The 21,773-nt window shown below is 40.7% G+C and overlaps 1 protein-coding gene and 1 long non-coding RNA gene across 19 annotated transcripts in view; one reads left to right on the top strand and one right to left on the bottom strand.

Annotated features, from left to right (window-relative positions):
- The window catches only part of ZBTB20 (zinc finger and BTB domain containing 20), an 852,388-nt gene that overhangs the window by 357,495 nt on the left and 473,120 nt on the right, over window positions 1-21,773 (bottom strand). For 16 of the 17 annotated variants that reach the window (XR_008319419.1, XM_053309295.1, XM_053309299.1 and 13 more), the window contains one exon: window positions 13,805-13,904. The exons of the other annotated variant lie outside the window; for it this stretch is intronic. The gene's annotated coding sequence lies outside the window, so the exon portion shown is untranslated. The remainder of the gene's footprint in view (window positions 1-13,804; window positions 13,905-21,773) is intronic. 17 annotated transcript variants of the gene reach the window in all.
- The window catches only part of LOC128350718 (uncharacterized), a 203,416-nt gene that overhangs the window by 79,404 nt on the left and 102,239 nt on the right, over window positions 1-21,773 (top strand). The window contains exons 8-9 of one of the 2 annotated variants that reach the window (XR_008319420.1): window positions 13,836-13,893; window positions 20,945-21,546. The exons of the other annotated variant lie outside the window; for it this stretch is intronic. This is a non-coding gene — a long non-coding RNA (uncharacterized LOC128350718). Of the gene's footprint in view, window positions 1-13,835; window positions 13,894-20,944; window positions 21,547-21,773 lie in introns of those variants that run through there. 2 annotated transcript variants of the gene reach the window in all.

The raw sequence follows: 21,773 nt of genomic DNA, 5'->3' as shown, positions 1-21,773 counted from the left end.
CTGATACCTAAAACATAAAGCTGAGAGGTGACACAGACACAGACACAAGGAGTCTAGGCAAACACTAGTCTACCAGTTGTGTTTTCTTATGCAGCCAAGCATTTTCCAAGCATCGTACTCACATATATGCCAGATACTGAATAGTAGTATGCTGTTGTTTTATTATGGGAGATATGGGAGGGAATCTGACAGCAGGCTCCTTATTCCCCATGCCACCAAGCAAGCTTATAGAGAGAGGGACTGGCTGGCCCGAAACTTGCTGCTCCACAGCACCCCCTTATCAGGGCAGGAAGGAACACTGCAGTCAGTCAGCCAGTCTCAACAAAACAAAACAAAAACAAAAAGGTCACCCGGGAAAACAACTGGGACCCTACTGGCCTTCTATCACAAATCTCCTGGGCTTGGCTCCGCAGTCTGAGTCAAGTAACTACACAGATTCATCCTCTGCTGTATTGTACCTCATCCTGCTTCATCTATTTGATACAGTATCTGACCACCAGCTCATCTCCAACTACTACTTCTGCCTGCTCTAGAACCCGAAACCCCAAAAGGTTTCAACTCTGTCATTTTCCTCTGTCCCACAAGACCCTGACAGATGTTGTAACAGAAGTGGGGAGAATTTCATGCTAGGGAAGCAGCTCTCAAAATCCCATCTCTCTGCTCAGCAAACCTTCTTCAGACAATTTAAAAATTTGCTTGAGCTTCAACAAGTGTAACAGTACTTCTTGGGTGGTTGCAGGCTGGTCCTTGTTCCAACCCAGGGAGACAGGAAGGGGAAGCAACCTTCCCTTTTGTCCAGCAGCCACAGATTGTCAATGGAATCAAGCTGGGATTGAAGATGGATTGAATCACCTGCAGCTGTCACACAGCTGTCCATATTGCAACTGACTGAGAACGAACATTCTGCTTTCTGGCTGGACAAATGCACACTGAAAACCTGAGAGAAAGGGAAAGGTTGAAGTAGGAATAGGCAACTGGCAACTCAGGAGCCAAATCATGTCCCTCGGTTCCTTTAATGTAAAGCACCCTGAGCCATTTTTGGAAGGGGAGTATAGAAATAAAATAAAATAAAATAAAATAAAATAAAATAATAATTTAGGCCAACTGACAAGATCAAGATTGCTATTCATTTCGATTGTTTACACAAACCACAATAAATCTTATAACAGGACCTTTCAGGCAATTCTGTCTCATAATTTAACTCAGAGGCTTGATCTATCAGAACACCTGAAGAAAGTTGAGTGGCCAATAACAAGTCAGAATTCTTTAAGAACATTCTACAAACAAGATCACATATGCAGCAAAAATAAAACTCAGATGCAGTGTATTGCCCATCAGAGAGGAGCTGAAGACTAAATTGAAAATGGAGAACAATAACCTTGAATTTAAGTATCACAGTATGTAATTTAAGCAATCAAGAAGGTCTTGTGACACAATTCAAGAAAACTTTGCATACAGATAAAATCAAGATTCAGTGAAAATGCATATTTTAAAATAATGGTCAAACGATTTACTGATTTTCACAAAGCTTTGAAATTAATTTTGTCCCATTTTCAAAAGGACTCCAGAGGTTGTCAGACTGAAACCGTGACATTTGAGGATTTCTACAACTTCGCTATTAATCTTAGACTCAAATGATAATTGTTTTAAATGTAGAAGTCAGCTGAAAGTGGAGAGGAAAGGGAATACACTGTTAAATAAATAAGAAAATTCCCTCATAGCTGAAGTCAAAGTTTCATCCAAAATTACCTATTGGCTCTGAAAGGCCTACATGCATTCATTCACTAGACAGAATACCTTAATTTTTTAACTGGATCTAAACTTTAAAAGAAAAATTCTGCTAACTGAAAATTTTACTGGCAATCTCTGTTACTTAAAATTTATGTTTCCTTGGAAAATTAATTTTAGACTTTCCACTGTCAAATGCATTCGAAAGCTATTAAACAGCCTTTTTTGGTGCATGGAAAACATATGTTTTGAACAATCTTGTTTTTAACTCATGAAATAGTTCTACTTATTGCACAAAATGTGTTTAGGGTTTTTTTGCTGTCTTCCTTTCCACAGTTTACAGCTTTTGTCTGAACAGATTTTTTAAAAATATGCTTTTGCCTCCACCTGTATGCTGCACATTAGAATGAAAACATGAACTTTATAAAGCTCAAGGAACTGAACACAGATTTGTCATATCAATCACATAGGACTGACATTTAGAAGTCATTCAGAGTGAGAACTGTAGTTCACACTAGAGAGGAATAAGCAGCCAGCTGGGATCTGGACATAAAAACTAAGGCTGGAATGATTACTCCTTTTGCCAGTGTCACAGTATGAGCAGAAAGAAATCATACATTTTAGGAAAACCAGTGAGTGAATATTTCAGTCTTCCAGGGCAATCAGTTTCTGACTTCAAGGTCACAAAAACAATGAACATGAGAACGTTGAACTGGAGTGCATCTGTAAGTTTGACATAATTTCATTACTTGTGACTTAAGCTGCTTACCTCACTACAAGCAGGAATAATTTCAGATGTAGTGTTATACAAATTGAGCCCCAACACATAATCTTTGGGTTTGCCTGCATTCATCTAATGACAACTTGTGACTGTTGCTAATATATGCTAGCTTTGATTTCAGCATAAGCTCACACAACTTACAAACATATTCCTGAGCTGTTCACTTCATGTTTTTGCTAATGAAAACTCTTTCCATAATAAGTCTTCAAAGTACCACAAAACACTTGTTTTTGCTTCATGAAACTTAACTTAGCTGCTTATAACTTACCTCTTCCCAAAATAAAGTTGTACTATAAATAAAAGAGGTAATGATGCAAGAGAGGAGAGCTGGTCTTGTGGTAGCAAGCATGACTTGTCCCCATAGCTAAGCAGGGTCTGCACTGGTTGCATCTGAATGGGAGACTTGATGTGTGAGCACTGCAAGATCTTCCCCTCAGGGGGTAAAGCTGCTCTGGGAAGAGCAGAAGGTTTCAAGTTCCCTCCCTGGCTTCTCCAAGATAGGGCTGAGAGAGATTCCTGCCTGCAGCCTTGGAGAAGCCGCTGCCAGTCTGTGATGACAATACTGAGCTAGATAGACCAATGGCCTGACTCAGTATATGGCAGTTTCCTATGTTTCCTATGTTCCTAAGAGTGCCCCAGTGATCATAGCTCCTGGGCCTCTAAACTCTTTGGATGCTGATGATGGCTGCTGCAGCATCAGAAATGAAATTGGAGTAGGATGATTCTCAGTGTAAGGTGTTATTATGAGCTGTCGTGTCAACATGGATCACACCATAAAAACAGAGATTATGTAAGCAGTTAGAACTTATGTTGCTCATTTACTAACCATTCATATAAATGATAATGAGAGCATGTTTGTGGTATATATTAGAGGTGTGTTGGAATCAAATTTTGCTATTCGATTCGAGCTTGAATAGAATCACAAAAACTCAAATTGATTCGTAGGAAACAGCCAGCTTGGCTGGCTGTCCCAATGAATCAACCTCGAATCACTTTAATTGATTCAAGGGATTCGAGCACCATTCTGAGGCCTGCTTTTCTGGGGAGAGCTCGAAAAATGGGCCACAAAATGATGCCATTTTTCTGGGGATAGCTGGTCTACCAATTGGGGTCAGTGGGTAGACCAACCCTCCACTTTTAACGCATCAGCCCAGCTTGGAGGTAGACCAGTTCTCTGAGATGGACAAATCCACTAAGCCAACCCCAATTGGTAGAGTAGCTCTTCCCAGAAAAACAGTGCCATTTTGAGGCCTATTGCCCCAGGTAAAGCTGGCCTACCAATTGGTGTCAGTGGGTAGGCGAGCCCTCCACTCCATCAGCCCACCTCGGCGGACTGGTCTACCTGGTAGAAGACCAGTCCTCTGAGGCAGGCATATGTGCTAAGTCTGGAGAGGAGGGCTTGTCTACCCGCCAACCACAACTGGTAGACCAGCTTGTCCCGGAAAAATGGGCCTCCAAATGGCCATCAAATAACCCAATTGACTTGAGTCAAATCTGGGGTGTTTCTCCTTGACCAAATGAAACCATTTATTTTGAAGGCAATTTGATTCAAGGTCGAATCACTGAATTGTCCCTGCTTCAAACCGAATTGATTCAAGGTTGAAAAGAATTGCACATTGTGTGTGTGTGTTTGCTGTGCTCTAGCCTCTCTTAGTTTGATCAATGTATAACAGAATTTGGCAACCGCCAAGGATATTGTTGGGTCCCTGTCTTCTAATAAACATGTAAGAATATGTTTGGTGGCGGCCCGGCCCGACAGTGTGGTGGTGGTGGTGCGGTGGTGGTGGTGCGGCAGCGGCGGCCCGGACCGGCAGCATGGTGGTCGTGGCGGTGGGCCCAGCCGCGGGTCATGGATGACAGGTCCAGCTGCAGCGGCAGCACTCAGCCCGGCCGCGGCCACGGCAGCACAACTAGAGATGCAGATGTTCTGCACCCGGGCCCACTAGTAAATATGAATAAGGTTAAAAGTTAAAAGACCAGACTAAAACCACAATTAAAATAAAAAATTTTAAAAATTAAAATTAGAAGTTATCAATAAAAAGCTAAACACTAAAAAAAACCCTACCAGATAAAAGCAGAAGATATTTAAAAGCCTCTCTAAAAAGATGCGTCTTCAGTTGTTTCTTAAAAACACTGAGTTTTAGTGCATTTTTTGTACATGGATCTTGTTTATTAGAGCCAAAGAGCTGCAATACTGAAATCACACTGGACAATAAACTATCATCTCTGCATTTTGTAGAGGTATCACCTGCTTTTATTTGTTTCATTATGTCAGCAAAAACTTGGCTCAATTTTATAATAAAGTAGGGTTGCGCATTTTGTATTTTTTCTGTTTTGATTTGTACCAAATCCGAATCAACCCCATTTTGTATTCTGTCCGAAATTAAGCCTTCCAAAGCACCCCAGTTTTGTTTTGTATCCGAATTAATCCGAATCTGAATCCGAATTAATTCAGATTAAAAAATGGGATATGTGCCCAAAAGAGTGGGTGGGGGTTATATTGCCGAATGAGTGGAAGCTACCACAAAAATTTCAAAGGAACTGGGCAAACTGCTGATTTTTGAAGTTTGCATGTCTTTCAGATTTTCCCCATAGGGTATGATGGAGGTTTCAGGAAAAGTATAGCTTCATGCAGGGGAGGGGGAGGGGTGGCCCAGTGTGGAGTGTGGTTTGTGGTAGTGCCCAGCTGGTACAAAGAAGCGACCACAATTTTTTCAGAGGAATTTGGTAAAGGGCTGATTTTTGAAGAATTAATGAAGTTATGAGCCTTTCAGATTTTCCTTGTAGGGTATAATGGAGGTTTCTGGAGTCCCATAACTCCACTTGAGGGACACTGGGGTGGCCCAGAGCAAGTGGCGGTGTAGTGCACATAGGGTGCCAACCACCCACATGGGTTGCCAATCCATTAAGTACAGGATTTTGAGTAGATTCTCTAGTAGCATATAGAGTGGATTCATGGTTTTTCATTAAAAATCTCATTTGCTACCAGAGAATTTAAACTCAACACCTCAGAAACATCAAAGCCCAGTACCCCAATGGGTTAGCAATCCAGGGATGTGGTTGGCATCCTCTGTGCACTACACCACCACTCACTCAAGCCATCCCAGTGCCCCCCAGGTGGAGTTATGGGGCTGCTGAAACCTCCATTAATCCCTATAGGGGAAAAATCTTAAAGATGAGTAAACCTCAAATATTCCTTAGAAATCAGCCCTTTGCCCTATTTGGAATCTGGGTGCACCACCCTTGGGGCACTGCCACCCAACCCACTGTTTTGCCCCTGAAGCCCCACATAAACAAGTTGAAAGAGTGAAGAGAATGATGAACAACAGCGACACTTAATTTTTTGGCACTTTTATTTGAGAACTTTGCAGCGGGTGGCAGCCTGTCCCTGTGGCACTAGCACAGCAGCACAACCCATTTGTGGATTCAAGCAATCTTTCAATAAAAACACTCCCTCCCCATGGAACAGTGACCACAGGTCATTTGAGATAGCAAGATAGACCAATGAGCCAGCGTGGTGTAGTGGTTAGAGTGCTGGACTAGGACCGGGGAAACCCAAGATCAAATCCCCATTCAGCCATGATACTAGCTGGGTGACTCTGGCCAGTCACTTCTCTCAGCCTAACCTACTTCACAGGGTTGTTGTGAGGAGAAACCTAAGTATGTAGTACACCGCTCTGGGCTCCTTGGAGAAAGAGCGGGATATAAAATGTAAAAAAATAAATAAAAATAAAATAAAACTGCCTTGGTACTATGGAACAGCTTCAAATGTTCATTTAACTGAAGTGGAGTGAGCTGTAGCCCAAACGAATCAGCCTACTGTTCAGAATTGTTGAGATTTATCATCACTGCATTTAAGAAAGTGCAAAACCATGGATCATGGTTACAAGAAAGAGAGAAGCAACTAAGATTCCTGGGGATGTCAATAGATTGACAGGGATATTCCCCACTCCCTTCCTTTTGTCTCCTGTAGTCCAATGTGGATGACCTGTCCCTGCAATGGCAAAAGTTGTGAACCACTGGCTTAGACATCATGTCCCACCAAATTACATTGTGGCCTAAATTACATTAGACTGCTCAACTTGGGCAACAAAACTTAGATACCACTATAAGTCATAAAAATCAGAAGAAAAACAAAATAGTCTTCAAAAGACCCCTGAACAAGTCAAGAGATTCTTTCTAAACCTTTCGAAAGAAAAACCTGTATAATTTCAGAACTTTCCTAACCAGCTTCTCAAAAAGCTTCTCCACAAAACTTATACCACGGCTTTTAGCAAGAGCTTTGGAATTGCATTGAGCTCCCAAAGATATTTGGGTATTTCTGTCTCAAAATGCTGTCTTCCAAATCCCTTTGCAAGGTCAGTTTGTATTTCAGTCACACTGAATACAACACATACTTAACTAAATCATTCATGCTCAACAGTTTTTGCATATCTTATCTTCTGCTAATCACTCAGTGCCTCAGCTGGAGTGAAGAGAATCAGAAAAGTCAATTTGAATTGCAATGCTTTTCCGAAGAACAAAGCATTCTGTCTGAAACACAGTCATTTTGATTTGGAAACAAAAATATCTGTTTATTAATTTTTGATTTTGTTTTGGTTACAAAACCTCTGAAATTGCCATTTTCGGGCACAAAACATTTTGTACCCGAATCGAAATGCACAAGCCTATAATAAAGAAGGATTATCCCATTCTGTCCCCCACTCCCCAGCACTTTTTCGTAAGTGCTCAGAGCATTCAAGCTTGGAACATATTTAACTTGTATTGTGCTACCCTAAGCTGGCTGCTGAGGCACCTGAGGTCAGTGTCTGAATTATGGAGGAAAAGGTAGTGGGTGGTGTTGGTGTTAATAAAATCTACAAGGCCTATCCCATGCCTCTTCACAAATTTAAGCCAAATTATGCCCCCAGAGACTTCTAAAGCAATAGCTTAGAAGGTTGACACAGACATTCAGGAGTTGGGCCCTCTCTGAACCCCTGCAATTCAAGCACTACCTAAGATTTCTGCTGGGGCTTCCCTCTTGAAATGAAGCTGTTAACATTACAAGTGCACTGTTCGGCAGAAATCCAGAATCATATCAAGATAACCAGAAGTTCAAGTGAATAGGACTTAATAGCAATAGCAATAGCACTTACATTTATATACCGCTTTATAGCCAGAGCTCTCTAAGCAGTTTACAATGATTTAGCATATTGCCCCCAACATTCTGGGTACTCATTTTACCGACCTCGGAAGGATGGAAGGCTGAGTCAACCTTGAGCCCCTGGTCAGGATCGAACTTGTAACCTTCTGGTTACAGGGCGGCAGTTTTACCACTGCGCCACCAGGGGCTCCTTTTAAGTCAGCAATAAGTGTTTTTTGAACCAAGCTGAAAGGAAAGAAGATATGAAGGACATGCTGACATGATGAACAGGTAATCAGCTGGAACAACTGCTTACTGAATCAATCGACAGAAGAACAGTTAAATCTGTACCTGTGGTTACCAGAGCATTAGAGCAGGAATACAATTAAGAGCAAGGGTATAAAATAAATACTAGTCATATAACATTAACAAAGCAAATCCAAGAAAGATTATACTGACTAGAAAGTCCATGTCTGCATCCTTGTTTTACACAAAAGTAATTATCACAGATAAGATGGACAGACCATTTTCAACTCTTAAGAATTTTCCAGACTGTTTTTGTACCTTCATAACTAACGAACTAAGTAAACCGCCCAGAGACGTAAGTTTTGGGTGGTATAAAAATATGTTAAACTAACTAACTAACTATGTGATAGGCATAATCATCTGAAGAGAAATAAAATAAGAGTTAAGGTAAGAGTAACTTTCATACAATTGCTCACTTAGTCCTATATTGTCATCATGACTGGTTCCCCAGGATCTTTCAGGCAAATATCTTTTGAACTCAAGCTTCTTTAACTGGAGAAGTTACCAATCAAACTTGCGAAACAGGCAACCTGTCACTGAGCTCCCCTTCCCAAGTGTACCTGATATTCAAGTCCAGCAGCTCCAAATGGAAATTTTCATTATGCCTCTTCAAGCACACTAGACATCAACATCATCACGGAACTACCCTCAAAACCCTGAAACATCCTGGGAATTGACAAATATATTTGAACAAATACCTACATATTTGAACTAATGCATTGCTTCCTGGTTGGCACACATTTACAATGGATGATACTGTTATACTACAGGAATTTATGTGGCTTTTTCTCTCCTTAAAATTCCCAATGACTGCAAGGAGGAGTTGAGTCACTGGGAAATAATATTACTTTTTAAAGCAAATAAATGACTAAGCATAGGCAAAGTTTTTACTATAGACAGTTTTTTCCTCTTTTTGGGTCTGAAGTCAATAAAATCACTGTTTCTGTTAAGTCACTTGGCTTCTGAAAGGTAGTATCATAAGGTAACAGCTATTTCTAGTGCTTGGAATTATTTTTACACTCCAGCATGGAAATATTGGACCCGCCCAAAGGACTGGAATGGCAGTGTGTCTGCTCTAAGCACTGGAAGGATTATTATTTTTCCCTCTCTAGATTTGTAAAAATGAACCTGCATGTTGCGAAAGTTTTTAACTTGCCAGAAACAACAATAACAAAAAGGAAGCCTCCATAAAACAACACAAGGACAAGGCAAATATCTCTTGATTTCCAGGTCCCTGAAGATGCATTGTTCAGAATTTTCTTCATGCAATATAAATGACCTGCAGGGCATGATGTACAACATGAAGGATAGAAGAAAAAATGCAACACGTCCTCTTTTAGTTCATTTGCAAGAATAATATGCATTATCTGAGATGCTGCTAATTAATTTTTATTCACTTTAGCAGGGATTGTTGCCACTAAGGTGATGTGTTCAACACTTCAGAAAGGTTATAGCAGTCTATCTATCTATCTATCTATCTATCTATCTATCTATCTATCTATCTATCTATCTAGATAACACTTCTGGGTATTTTTTTGAAGGAGCTCTGAAATTATTTTTACATTGCAGACATATCTTTTGAAAGCACTAGGAACAACTCAGAAAATATTTCATTTTCATCACCCTCTTTCCATACAACTAAGGGTGTGCACAAAACCGGCTGGCCTAGTTCGGTTCAAATCCAAACTGGACCTGGACCAGACTGGGCCAGTTTGGTCTGGCATGCCCTTGAACCACCCATTTGGTTCAGTTTTGCGGGGTCACCTTCAGGGGGTCACTAGCGTGGTCATGGGGGGACCTCTGGAGGTGCCTCCTCCCCCCACTGGCCTCCAAAATTGCCCCCCTCACCCAGTTCAGAACTCTTTGGCCCATTCTGAGCCTCACCCCTATCGCGGTGGCCATTTTGGAGGCTGCCGCACATGCCTAATGGGCCTTTGCGTGGCCTGGACACACATGCCTAATGGGCCTCTGAGTGGGGTTTGGGGAAAAGTTAAATGTTTGTTAAAAACCATAAGCTTGCCCATTTCTTTTGTGGGTTGGGTGGTAGGTAGCACCCATCATGTCCTACCATATAACCCACTTTGGTGTTCTAGGAGCTACCGATGGGGAACAATGGGGTGTTTTGAGTTTCCCTATTGCTCCCTATGGCCAGAAAAAGCTACATCACAGAGTGCAATACATTTTGCAACCCTGCATGGGCATACCATTAATAAGATAAAAGGAGACAAATGTCTTCTGGCCCCCAACAGGGATGGTCACCTCAGGCCCTGTGCTGCAAGAGGCCCTGCACTGGCAGGGGAGCAAATGGCCAAGCTGACTGAGCCTCCGTCCCGAGAGCCTCCAAGAGTCTGAGCAGTCTGCCCCTGCCTGCTGCTGTGCTGTTGTGCTGCTGTCTCTCTCTGAAGTCACTGCAGCTGCAGGAGCAACATGCAGAGAGGCAGAAGCTCAGCTCACCATTCTGGGGGTGGGTCGTGGTGTGTGTGCAAGGGCAGTTGCACTCCCTGTGAATTTCGACCCCGACCAGCATTTCCTGGGCAGCGGCAGAGTCAAGAAAGGGTCAATACTCTTTCTGCTAGTCCCGCCCTCTCCCAGAAGGAACTTCCTGATTGGTTCTCCTGGGCTCTTATGCTCCTTCTTCCCCACTCCTGCTCTGGCTGGCATTTTGTACGACGGAGTTGCTGCTTAGTGAGTTGGGATGTGTCAGAAGTTGGCTGTTCGACTTGTAGGAGTCCCCCCCCCCCAGGAAAGTAAAACCAAGAATCCTAACCCTTGCTTAGCCAGTGTGTGTGTCTTAAATAAATAGAAATAATATCTCTGTGTGTGTGGGGAGAGAGAGAGAGAGAGAGAGAGTGTGTTTTACACATGTAGTTTGCTTGAAAGTGTGTTTTACTGGAGTGCTGGTCACTATTATAAAGTAGCCTCTGTCCTGAAGTAGCCTTTCCCCCCAAAAGGTATTAAAAAATCCCCTTTGCAGACTTTTCTAGCATTTCTTATATTTTGGACTTAAGAGAAGAAGATTTGCCCCATTTCATTTCCCTATGGTTCAGCCCAACTTACATTCCTCTTCCTGGAGTCCTGAGTTGGGGAGGACAGCTGATCTTTTGGCAGCAAGCATGAATTGTCTGCTAAGCAGGATCCACCCTGGTTTATATTTGAATGGCAGACTACATTTGTGAGCACTGTAAGATATACCCCTAAGGGGATGGGGGGAAGCAACTGCATGCTTGCAGCAGAGACGTGGGGCCAGGAGAAGGAGAGGAAGGCAGCAAGGGGCCCATTTTAAAATCTTGTCTCTGGGCCCACTCCAACCTTGGTACGCCCCTGCAGCCCTGCCTTGAAAAACACTGCAGAAACACACAGTAAAAGGGTTGGGGAGGACTCTCCCAACACAGAACACAACTCTATTTACTCTATTTAAACTCTATTTACTCTATTTACAGAACACACATTTCAAACACCGTTCAAATGGCCAAAAAAGAATCACTGACCCAGAATCCACTGCCAGCCACAGTGCCTGCATGCAGTAACATCATTGGCATGTTGTTCTGTCTCACACAATTATGACTCCTTACTTCCTAGCATTGCAAGATCTGCTGCAGCAGAACCATTAGCAGCAAGCATTGCCATAAGCTCAACTAGAGCAACTTCAGTCACATTTTGACTTACACACTGCAATTCAGATTGCAGACCAGACCAGAGCAGTGAGTGACGCACATTTTTGGAATGGTGGTATATAAATAAAATCAAATATAATAAAATAAAATCAATCAATCAATCAATCAATCAATAAGTTAGTCACAAGTCCAGTCACCACATCACAGCAGTCACTAAGAATTACTACACAGACAGACAGAGCTGCCACTGTCCATTTTTTGCCACAACACTATCTCATGAGCAAACCAAACCACAATACAAGGAAGGAAGGCACCCACGTTCTGCCTTTGTCAATCTGAGATTCATCAAAACCAGATAGTTATAGCAGTGCACAGAATATTATACTCAGTGCTGAGAAAATAAAACCACAAAATCAAACCTTCCTCCTCCGCTCATGATATATCCTCTTCAAGAAAGGCATACTATAAGGGCTTTCTCTGTCTCCCAGTCCCTTTGTATACATTTTGAAATTCCTTTCTTTTTTGTTTCCCCCTTCCTTCTCTCCCCACAGCCAATGAGGGCACCTGCAGTCAATGAGGGCACAGTTGCCCATGACAACACTTGATTTCTATAATAAGCCAACCAAAAAGCAAGGAGATCACAAGCCAATCAGAAGCCAGTGGCAGAAATCAAAACAGCATTGGAAAAATAGGCCTCCCAAATGGTGCTCGAACTGTTTCGATCAAAACAGGGTTGTTCTGATCCAAGCTCGAAACAGGCCCTTTTAAAAGAGGGCATTCTATTTCAAGCTTGAAACACTCAATACGGCCCATTGCAAGTTGAAACATTCTGCATATCCCTAATAATATGATTGCATGCCTAGTAAAATTATGATAACAATTTCTCAGTCCTGGAAAATTAAACAACATGAAGGTTCTGTGCCAAGAAACACTATATTTATAACTCTCATTATTTAGAAAAATGTATCAAAAGCTAGACTACAAACTCTATTTACCTGGAAGTAAGTTCTGCTAAATTCCAAGCAATGCCTCCCACAGAAACACTCTTGGGTCACAATCCTATATACTCTTATATACAATCCTTACATACTCAGCATGTGAAGAGAATCTAAATGTTTTAGTGGACCATAAGTTGACATGAGCAAACAATGTGACATAGCTGCTAAAAATTCTAATTCAATCTGAGGATACATTAACAGAAGCATACTGTCTGGATCATAAGTAGCAACTCTTTCACTCTGTTCTGTGTAGGTCAGATCTCATATGGAATAATGGCTGACATCCTGATTAATAAAGCACTGGTGCAATGGAAGAAGCACCAGTGTAGTATCAGTGCTTCTGAAGAGGTCCAACCTAACATTGCATCAGTGCTTGTGTATGCATGCGGGAATTTAGATTATCTCCCCTTCCCTGGAATCTCTCTGTGTCACCTGAAAGTATGTCCCTGAGGACTGTGTAACTCTCAAGGACATGAGAGCACATCCTGGGAAAGGGGAGGCCACTGAAATCCACCCCCACCCCACACGGGGCTAACAGTGGAGCTAAGGAGGTTGAACTTTTCAGAAGCACAAGTACTTCTCTTGCTGCACCAGTGATTTGTTAGTCAGCACTGTGTGCATGAAATTCTGGGCATGACATTTTAAGAACAATACTGATAAACAAACTGAGGGCAACTTAGATGATGAGGAGTCTGGAAACCAAGTACAGAGGAACGGCTGAAGAATGTGGGTATGTTTAGCCTGGAGAAGAGAAGAATAGAGTCCTTCAGATTCAACAATCTGAAGGAGCAGACTTCATAAGAAGAAGAAACAGACAGGTCCTCTGTGGCTCCTGAGAGTAGGATTAGAACCAATGTGTTGAAATTACAGGGATGCAGATTAGCTGTTTTGACAGTGTCCCCATTGTCTAGTATAGTGGTGGGCTCTCCTTTTCTAGACATTTTCAAACAGCCATCTGACAGATGGCCATCTGTCAGGAATGCTGTAGCAGACCCTAGCACTAAGCAGGGAATTGGAACACAAGACCTACAAAGTCTAACATTTCCATGTTTCTATGTATAACTGATGAGTTACTTTGCACAAGAGGATATGCTATCTCCATGGAAAACAAAAAGGTAGTTTGTATGCAGCAGTACCTATACACAGTAATATATTTTCAACTCTGGATTTGGACATTAGACTTTAAATTCAAACATCATTCAGCTCAGGCTAGATCCTAAAGTGAAAACTATTAAAACTGTAGAACATATAATACCTTAGCTTCTCAGGAGTTTCTCTCCTTCCAGGTAGGATGGGGCACGCCTCCTTTCTGAAACCCTGGAGATCGGCTGCCAGTCTGTGCAGGTAATACTGACCTAGATAGATTAATGATCTGATTCAGTATAAAGCAGAATAATATGTTCATATGAGTAGGATATCTTATTTGAAAAAGCCAAGTCTCTTTGAAGAGCAGTAAAAATGGTCATTTAGGTAGCACTTGGTTTTCTCCATATATATCACAAAAATAAAGTTTTGTGAAATGACTGATCTTCTACCAGCAGAATAAACACCAGTGCACACTGCTAAATGTAGAAGTGATAAGAGATACATATTGAAGACATTTGTCTTCAATGTGTATCAATAATTAAAACTGAGTGTGTATTTGGCAATCGGGATCAGTTCCAAAATCTGCCTAAAGAAGCATTTTGGCTTTTAAAAAAAATTCAGTGTCTCCTCATTAATTTCCATTATGGAATTTTACTTTCTTTGATATATCATTATGATTTGCTGACATTTTAACTAATGAAGTGCTGGTGCTTTGCGCACATTGTTGTGCAGTCCTAAGGGACCCACTTCCAGGTCTGAATTCTATCTTAGAAACACTTGCATTATGTGGAGGATACTGTTGTCGTTTTACATCCTCATTCACAATTTTAAACATCTAAGCATCCAGTAAATTCCATCAAGTTGAGTAGAAACCATTCATATCTTATTTGAAGTTATTTTCCTTATAAGCTCACTTTTGTATCATATAATACTGATTTTTTCACATAAGAGAATATAAAAAAAGGAAATACATAAAAGTTAACATTTGTCTTTATCGTCTCCTTGTATATGCTAAGTGAGGGCATGAACTTCAAAAGCATCACAGAAAGCATGTTCATTTCTCCTCAACCCACTGCACTACATGAAACTTAATGCAACTTTAAAGAGCAAAAGTGGAAATGTGTGCATTCTGCAGGAAGAAAAAACTTGTAGTAAAACCACAAAGTTCTAGAGTTAGTCAAAGCTCTACATTCCAAAATATAATAATCTTGGGTGGGGAGGGGAGAAGATGAGGGAATGAAGAAAATTCAGACTATAGCAAAGAATCTCTCTAATCTTACATTGTCCCCCTTAAACACATAAATTAGAAGCTGAAAAATATAACAATGTCATACAACAATATGAATATTTATTTATCAAATTTGTACACTGCCCCAAAATTTCATCTCTGGGCAGTTTACAGTGACTTAGGTCCTGATATCATTATCACTTAGAACCCAAGTGTTTAGAATATAGGAGACACTGATGTTAGATGTGATCCCACCCCTGCTAACTTAAAAGAGGCACCTTTTAACGTGGTGATTCTCTTTATTTAGCAGGGGGAGAGTAACTGGCCAGCACAGTACCTCCAGTGACTGTTGCTGGTGTCTATCTTGTGTTTCTTTTTAGACTGTGAGCCTTTTGGGGACAGGGATCCATCTTATTTATTAATTATTTCTCTGTGTAAATTGCCCTAAGCCATTTTTGGAAGTGGGGTTTTTTTTAATAAAAATTGAAATAATAATAATAATAATAACAACAACAACAACAACAACGATGATGATAATAAAAATACCACCTAGATTCAAGGAAAATTAGAGAAGTCCTGGAAATAATAAAGCAGCAGATAACAGCAGTGTCAAAGAAGATTAGCAGATACGAAGCCAGAATTACACAACACAGGCAGAATCTCCAATTCCTGTTGAATCAGAGACGTTTCTACCAAAGCACAGAAGGAGAAACTGCAAGAAACATAGAAACACCAAATAAAGAAGAAACAGTTCAATTCTGGGGAAAATTATGGGACAATCCAATAGATTATAATAAAAAAGCAGGCTGGATGAAAGAGGTCAAAAAATGTAACCAACAAATGCAAGATCTAATAATAACACCAGAATTAATAAGTGAAAGAGCAAAAAATATTAAAAATTGGACTGCTCCAGGCGACGATGAACTGCATGGCTTTTGGCTTAAACACCTAACAAGCCTTCATAAACAACTATCAAAACAGTTCAATCACATTTTGCAAGGAGGTGATATTGAACAATGGCTAACAACTGGGAAAACTCATCTCATCATGAAAGACCCAGCAAAAGCTGCAGTTCCAAGTAATTATAGACCGGATAACCTGTCTGCCAAACATGTTCAAATTATTAACTGGAATAATAGCAGATGAAGTGATGCAACACTTATTAACTAATAAACAGCTTCCAGTTGAACAGAAAGGAAATTGCCCGAACACCAGAGGCACAAAAGACCAGCTGCTGATTGACAAAATGATTTTAGAAAATTGCAAGAGAAGAAACACCAATCTAAGTGTTGCATGGATTGACTACAAGAAAGCCTTCGATTCATTGCCTCACACATGGATACTAAAATGTTTAGAAACAACTGGTGTCAGTAAAAACATTCAGATATTTATTTAAAAAGCAGTGAGCATGTGGAGTACACAGTTAACAATCAATGGCGAGACACTTGGACAGATTAGCATTAGAAGAGGCATTTTCCAAGGGGACTCACTATCCCTTCTGTTGTTTGTAATCGCCATGACTCCACTTTCACAAATACTAAACAAAACAGGCCTTGGATACCAAACATCTAAAACATCAATTAAAATCAACCATCTGCTGTACATGGACGATCTGAAGTTGTATGGAGAGCCCCAGTCAGAAATCGAATCACTGCTAAACACTGTCCATATATTCAGTAGTGATATAGCAATGGAGTTTGGACTAGACAAGTGTGCTGCATTAATAATGAACAGAGGAAAAATAACAAAAAAAGAAGGAATAGAACTGCCCAATGGAAGCAAGATCAAGAACCTGGAAGAGAAAGAACATTACAAATACTTAGGTATTCTCCAGGCTGATAACATTGCACACACTGAAGTTAAAAGAAAAATTGGAAGTGAATACATCAGGAGAATTAGAAAAATCCTCAAGTCCAAACTCAATGGTGGGAACACCATACAAGCCATAAACACCTGGGCTATACCTGTTATCAGATACACTGCAGGAATAATAGACTGGACCCAGGCAGAGCTAGAGACGCTAGATCGTAAGACCAGGAAAATCATGACCATCAATCATGCTCTGCACCCCCGCAGTGATGTAGATAGGCTATACCTCCCTCGCAGCTTAGGTGGAAGAGGAATGCTGCAAGTCCAAAAAAACAGTAGAGGAGGAGAAAAGAGGCCTTGAAGAATACATAAAGGACAGTGAAGAAGATGCACTTCAAATGGTCAATAACGAGAAACTATTCCACACCAATGAAAGAAAGCAGGCCTACAAGAAAGAACAAGTCAAGAACTGAGCAGAAAAATGGAAAAAGAAGCCACTGCATGGTCAATATTTGCACCATATAAGTGGAAAATCAGACATCACCAAGACCTGGCAATGGCTCAAGAATGGCAACTTGAAGAAAGAAACAGAGGGTTTAATACTGGCTGCACAAGAACAGGCACTAAGAACAAATGCAATAAGAGCAAAAGTCGAAAAGTCAACCACAAACAGCAAGTGCCACCTTTGTAAAGAAGCAGATCAAACTGTGGACCACCTAATCAGCTGTTGTAAAAAGATCACACAGACTGACTACAAACAAAGGCATGACAAGGTAGCAGGGATGATACACTGGAACATCTGCAAAAAATACAAGCTACCTGTAGCCAAAAATTGGTGGGACCATAAAATTGAAAAAGTTGAAGAAAATGAAGATGTAAAAATATTATGGGACTTCCGACTACAAATAGACAAACATCTGCCACACAATACACCAGATATAACAGTAGTCGTGAAGAAATAAAAACAAGTTCAAATAATCGACATAGCAATACCTAAGTATAGCAGAATAGAAGAAAAAGAAATAGAAAAAATTGCAAAATACAAAGATCCACAAATTGAAATTGAAAGGCTGTGGCAGAAAAAGACCAAAATAATCCCAGTGGTAATTGGCGCCCTGGGTGCAGTTCCAAAAGACCTTGAAGAGCACCTCAACACCATAGGGGCCACAGAAATCACCATCAGCCAATTACAAAAAGCAGCTTTACTGGGAACAGCCTATATTCAGCGACAATATCTATAACAACAGCAACAACATTGACAATAAAATTGAGCCATCCCAGGTCCTTGGGAAGGACTCGATGTCTGGATAAAACAAACCAGTCAATAACACCTGTCTGACTGTGTAAACAAGAAATAATAGGAATGCCTCATGCATTTCTATGGAGACTTTTTTTTAAAAAAAGTAGACAATTTCATACCCTCCAATGTCTAGCAGGGGAAAAATAAGGATACACAAAATTAATGACTAATTTTTGTATCTAATAAACAAAATAAATGAACAGATAATAAATAACCAACTACTAAATAACTAAACCAACAGTAAAAAAGTGGGAAAGGACAAGGTAGGTTTGTCAGGGCTAGTCTTTTCTAGGATTTGATTTCTGGCTATGCAAGAAGCCTCTGAGCCAAGATGGGTGAAATAGAGTGTTTGGTTGCTAATGAAAACATAGATATAGTGGGCATAACAAAAACCTGGTAGGACGGTGAGAAGCAGTGGGATACTGTTATTCCTGGATACAAATGCTACAAAAAGCGACTGACAAGGAGAGAAACATTGGGGTTGTAGTGGACAGCTCATTTAAAGTGTCGACTCAGTGCATGGCAGCTGTGAAAAAGGCAAATTCCATGCTAGGCTTCATTACGAAGGAGATTAAAAATAAGAATGATAAAATTATTATACAAATCTATGGTGCAGCCACATTTGGAGTACTGCATACAGTTCTGGTCACCATATCTTAAGAAGGACAGTGTAGAACTGGTAAAGGTGCAGAAGAGAGCAACCAAGATGATCAGGGACCTGGAGCACCTTCCTTATGTGGCAGAGCTGCAGCATCTGGGGCTGTTTAGTTTGGAAAAGAGGCAACTATGCGGGGGCATGATAGAGGTATATAAAATTATGCATGGAGTAGACAGAGTAGAAAGAAAATTTTCTCCCTTTCTCAAAACACTAGAATCAGGGGTCACTCTATGACATTGAAGGCCAGGACATTTAGGGCCCACAAAAGAAAGTACTTTTTCACACAGCACATAATTAATTTATGGAATTCTCTGCCACGGGATGTGGCGATGGCCAATAGCTTGGATGGCTTTAAAAGTGGCTTAGACAGGCCTAATGGAGGACAGGTCTATCACTGGCTACTAGTCTATTTATAGGCCACCTCCAGCCTCAGAGGCAAGATGTCTCTAAATACCAGTTGCATGGAAGCAAAAGCAATAAAGAGGGCATGCCCTTACCTCCTGCCTGTGGGCTTCTCAGAGGCATCTGGTGGGCCACTGTGTGAAACAGGATGCTGAACTAGATAGGCCTAGGGTCTGATCCAGCACAGCTGTTCTTATATTTTATTTATGTATTTGATTTATATACCACCTGACTCCAAAGGTTCTAGGTGGTTCACGAATATAAACTCAACAAAACAAAATAAGACAAACTGTTAAAACAATTAAAACATTCAAAGATTACTAAAAGCCAGCCAAAACAAAGGTCTCTTTTAAAGGCTGGTAAAAATGTTAAACCACCAACCTCTATAGGGAGTGCATTTCATAGCCCAGGAGCGACTACAGAGAATGTCGCTGCCAGACAAGCTGGGGGCACTGAGAGATGGACCTCTCTTGATGACCTTAATATGTGGTGGGGATCATGAAGAAGAAGACGCTCTCTCAGGTAAATTTCCATCCACTATATGTTGTGCACTGCATCTAAACCATTTAGAGCTTTAAAGGTAATTACCAGTATTTGTATTTTGCTCAGAAACCTTTTGGAAGCCAATGCAATTGTTTTAAGATAGACATAATATGGTCTCTCCGAGAAACCCTGGAGACCAATCTATCCAGTGCATTTTGTAGTTGTTTCCGAACTATATACAAAGGCAGCTCCATATAGAGAGCACTGCAGTAGTCAAGCCTAGAGGTTACCAGAGACTGCACCACAGTTCTGAGATCATTATCTTCAAGGAATGGACATGCTGTTGTATCAATCGGAGTTGATAGAAGACGCTCATTGCAACAGCCTCAACCTGAGAACCCAGAATGAGGCCTCGGTCCAGAAACACTCCCAAGCTACACATCTAATCCTTTATATCAAGGATTACTGCCTAAGACCCCCAATCACTATTACACAGAGGAATATTTCCATCCACTATATGTTGTGCACTGCATCGTGCCTTAGTTCTGTGCACTCATTTACAGGCAATTGCAATAGAAACACAATGGCTGATATCCAGACTAGCACTTCACTGGTGCAGTAGTGCTAATATCTAGAGCAGTGCTGACATCTACCGAGGCAGGAGCAATTTTTGACAGTCTTCCTTTACTCTGAAGCCCAGTGTGCTTCCTGGAAATATGTCCTTGAGGGTCGCACAGGCAATGCATCCATCCACCCACCCACGTAATTTTTATAGACTCTGAGGAGGGAGCTGAAATCAGCAAGGCACCTTCAAGCAACAAAAATAGGAGCAAAGCAGGAAGTTATTTATCAGGAACCAGTTCCAGATGATAGGGACAGTCCCTGATGAATAGGGACAATTGGATCCTATGCAATTTACAAACCTATGCCTATATACAAATATATACCATTTATTTAGTGATTTCCTGTATATTTCTCTCCCCTACCTTCCCAAGAGAACAGCATGCATTTGTAGATTCATTATTATGCAATTAGAGTATCATGAGGAATGTACTCATTGATGTAGGAACAAAAGAATGAAATAAGGGTGTGGCGGAACGAGGCCTAGACCTCTTGGTTTTTAAAAATAAGCCCTTGTAAATGAAATGTATTATTATTGTTGTTGTTGTTGTTGTTATTGCATTGATATTCTTAAAATCTCTTCATTATTGTAAATAGGATTGCTGTTTTAATATGCTTAGAAGTCCCTATGTATGAAAAAACTGGCAAGGTCAAGAGTTCATGCCTGGTGTATCTCCGTTTCATTTTGAGAATGTCAGTATAACAGTTTGGTTTGGGAGGGAAGAGATGTTTTGGAAAATGGAGGGAACTTTGTGTTATATAGATTGGATAGTTTGAAAAGCTGTTGGAACAATTTGTGTATATATAGGAGGCGGCTTTAGCAGAGAGTTAGAGTCCTGAGGAAAGTCAGAGTCCAATAGTTGCAAGATGGAAGTCAGAGTTTAAGTTGGAAAGAGTTGGAAAGAGTTGGAAAGAGTTTAAGTTGGAGTCAAAAGAAAAAGAAGTGTGCCTTGCAGAATCAGAGAAGAGTTCAGCTTGCAGTCAAAGCAGAAAACTTGGAGAAAGACAGTCTGAGAGAGACTGCAGAACTAAAGAACTGCTGTTAAAATCAGTGGCAGAGCGATGAAATGTCTACAGAAGGAAATCACTAAGAACCGGAAAGAACAGAACCTGAGGCTGAATTGAGGAAAAGCCATAGTTGCTTAAGGTGGATCATCAAGGATTCTAAGTAAGGGCTCAGTGAGAGTTTGACCACATTTTGTTTATTCTTTATGCTCTTTTGGTTAATTAATAATCTTTTTGTACTAAACTTATGGAGGAACGTTTGATTTAAAATTGAACTATTTGCAAAGTAAAATTACTTATCTTTAAAAGTTTTTTTTAAGCTTCTGTGTACTCAACCCTATGCCTATAGGCCTTACCACTCTACCAAAGTTTGTTTTTGCAACAGAAGTTTGAAAGGCTTTTGTGGTAGACTCAGCCTAGAGCACAAAAGTCTACTTGGTGGCAGCAGTTCAACTAGTAATTGCCAGGAAGATCCATATCTCATCTTAGCAACAGGATGGATTCTTCACACATAGTGGCAAAGCGGTGGGATAGACCGCTATTCCTTCACAATGGGATAAAAACATAAGAACAGCTCTGCTGGATCAGGCAAAAGGCCCATCTAGTCCAGCATCCTGTTTCACACAGTGGCC

The sequence above is a fragment of the Hemicordylus capensis genome, chromosome 3, assembly GCF_027244095.1.
Source record: "Hemicordylus capensis ecotype Gifberg chromosome 3, rHemCap1.1.pri, whole genome shotgun sequence".
Lineage (NCBI taxonomy): Eukaryota > Metazoa > Chordata > Lepidosauria > Squamata > Cordylidae > Hemicordylus > Hemicordylus capensis.
The sequence above is the reverse complement of the archived record's forward strand: the minus strand, read 5'-3'. Positions and strand labels throughout refer to the sequence as shown.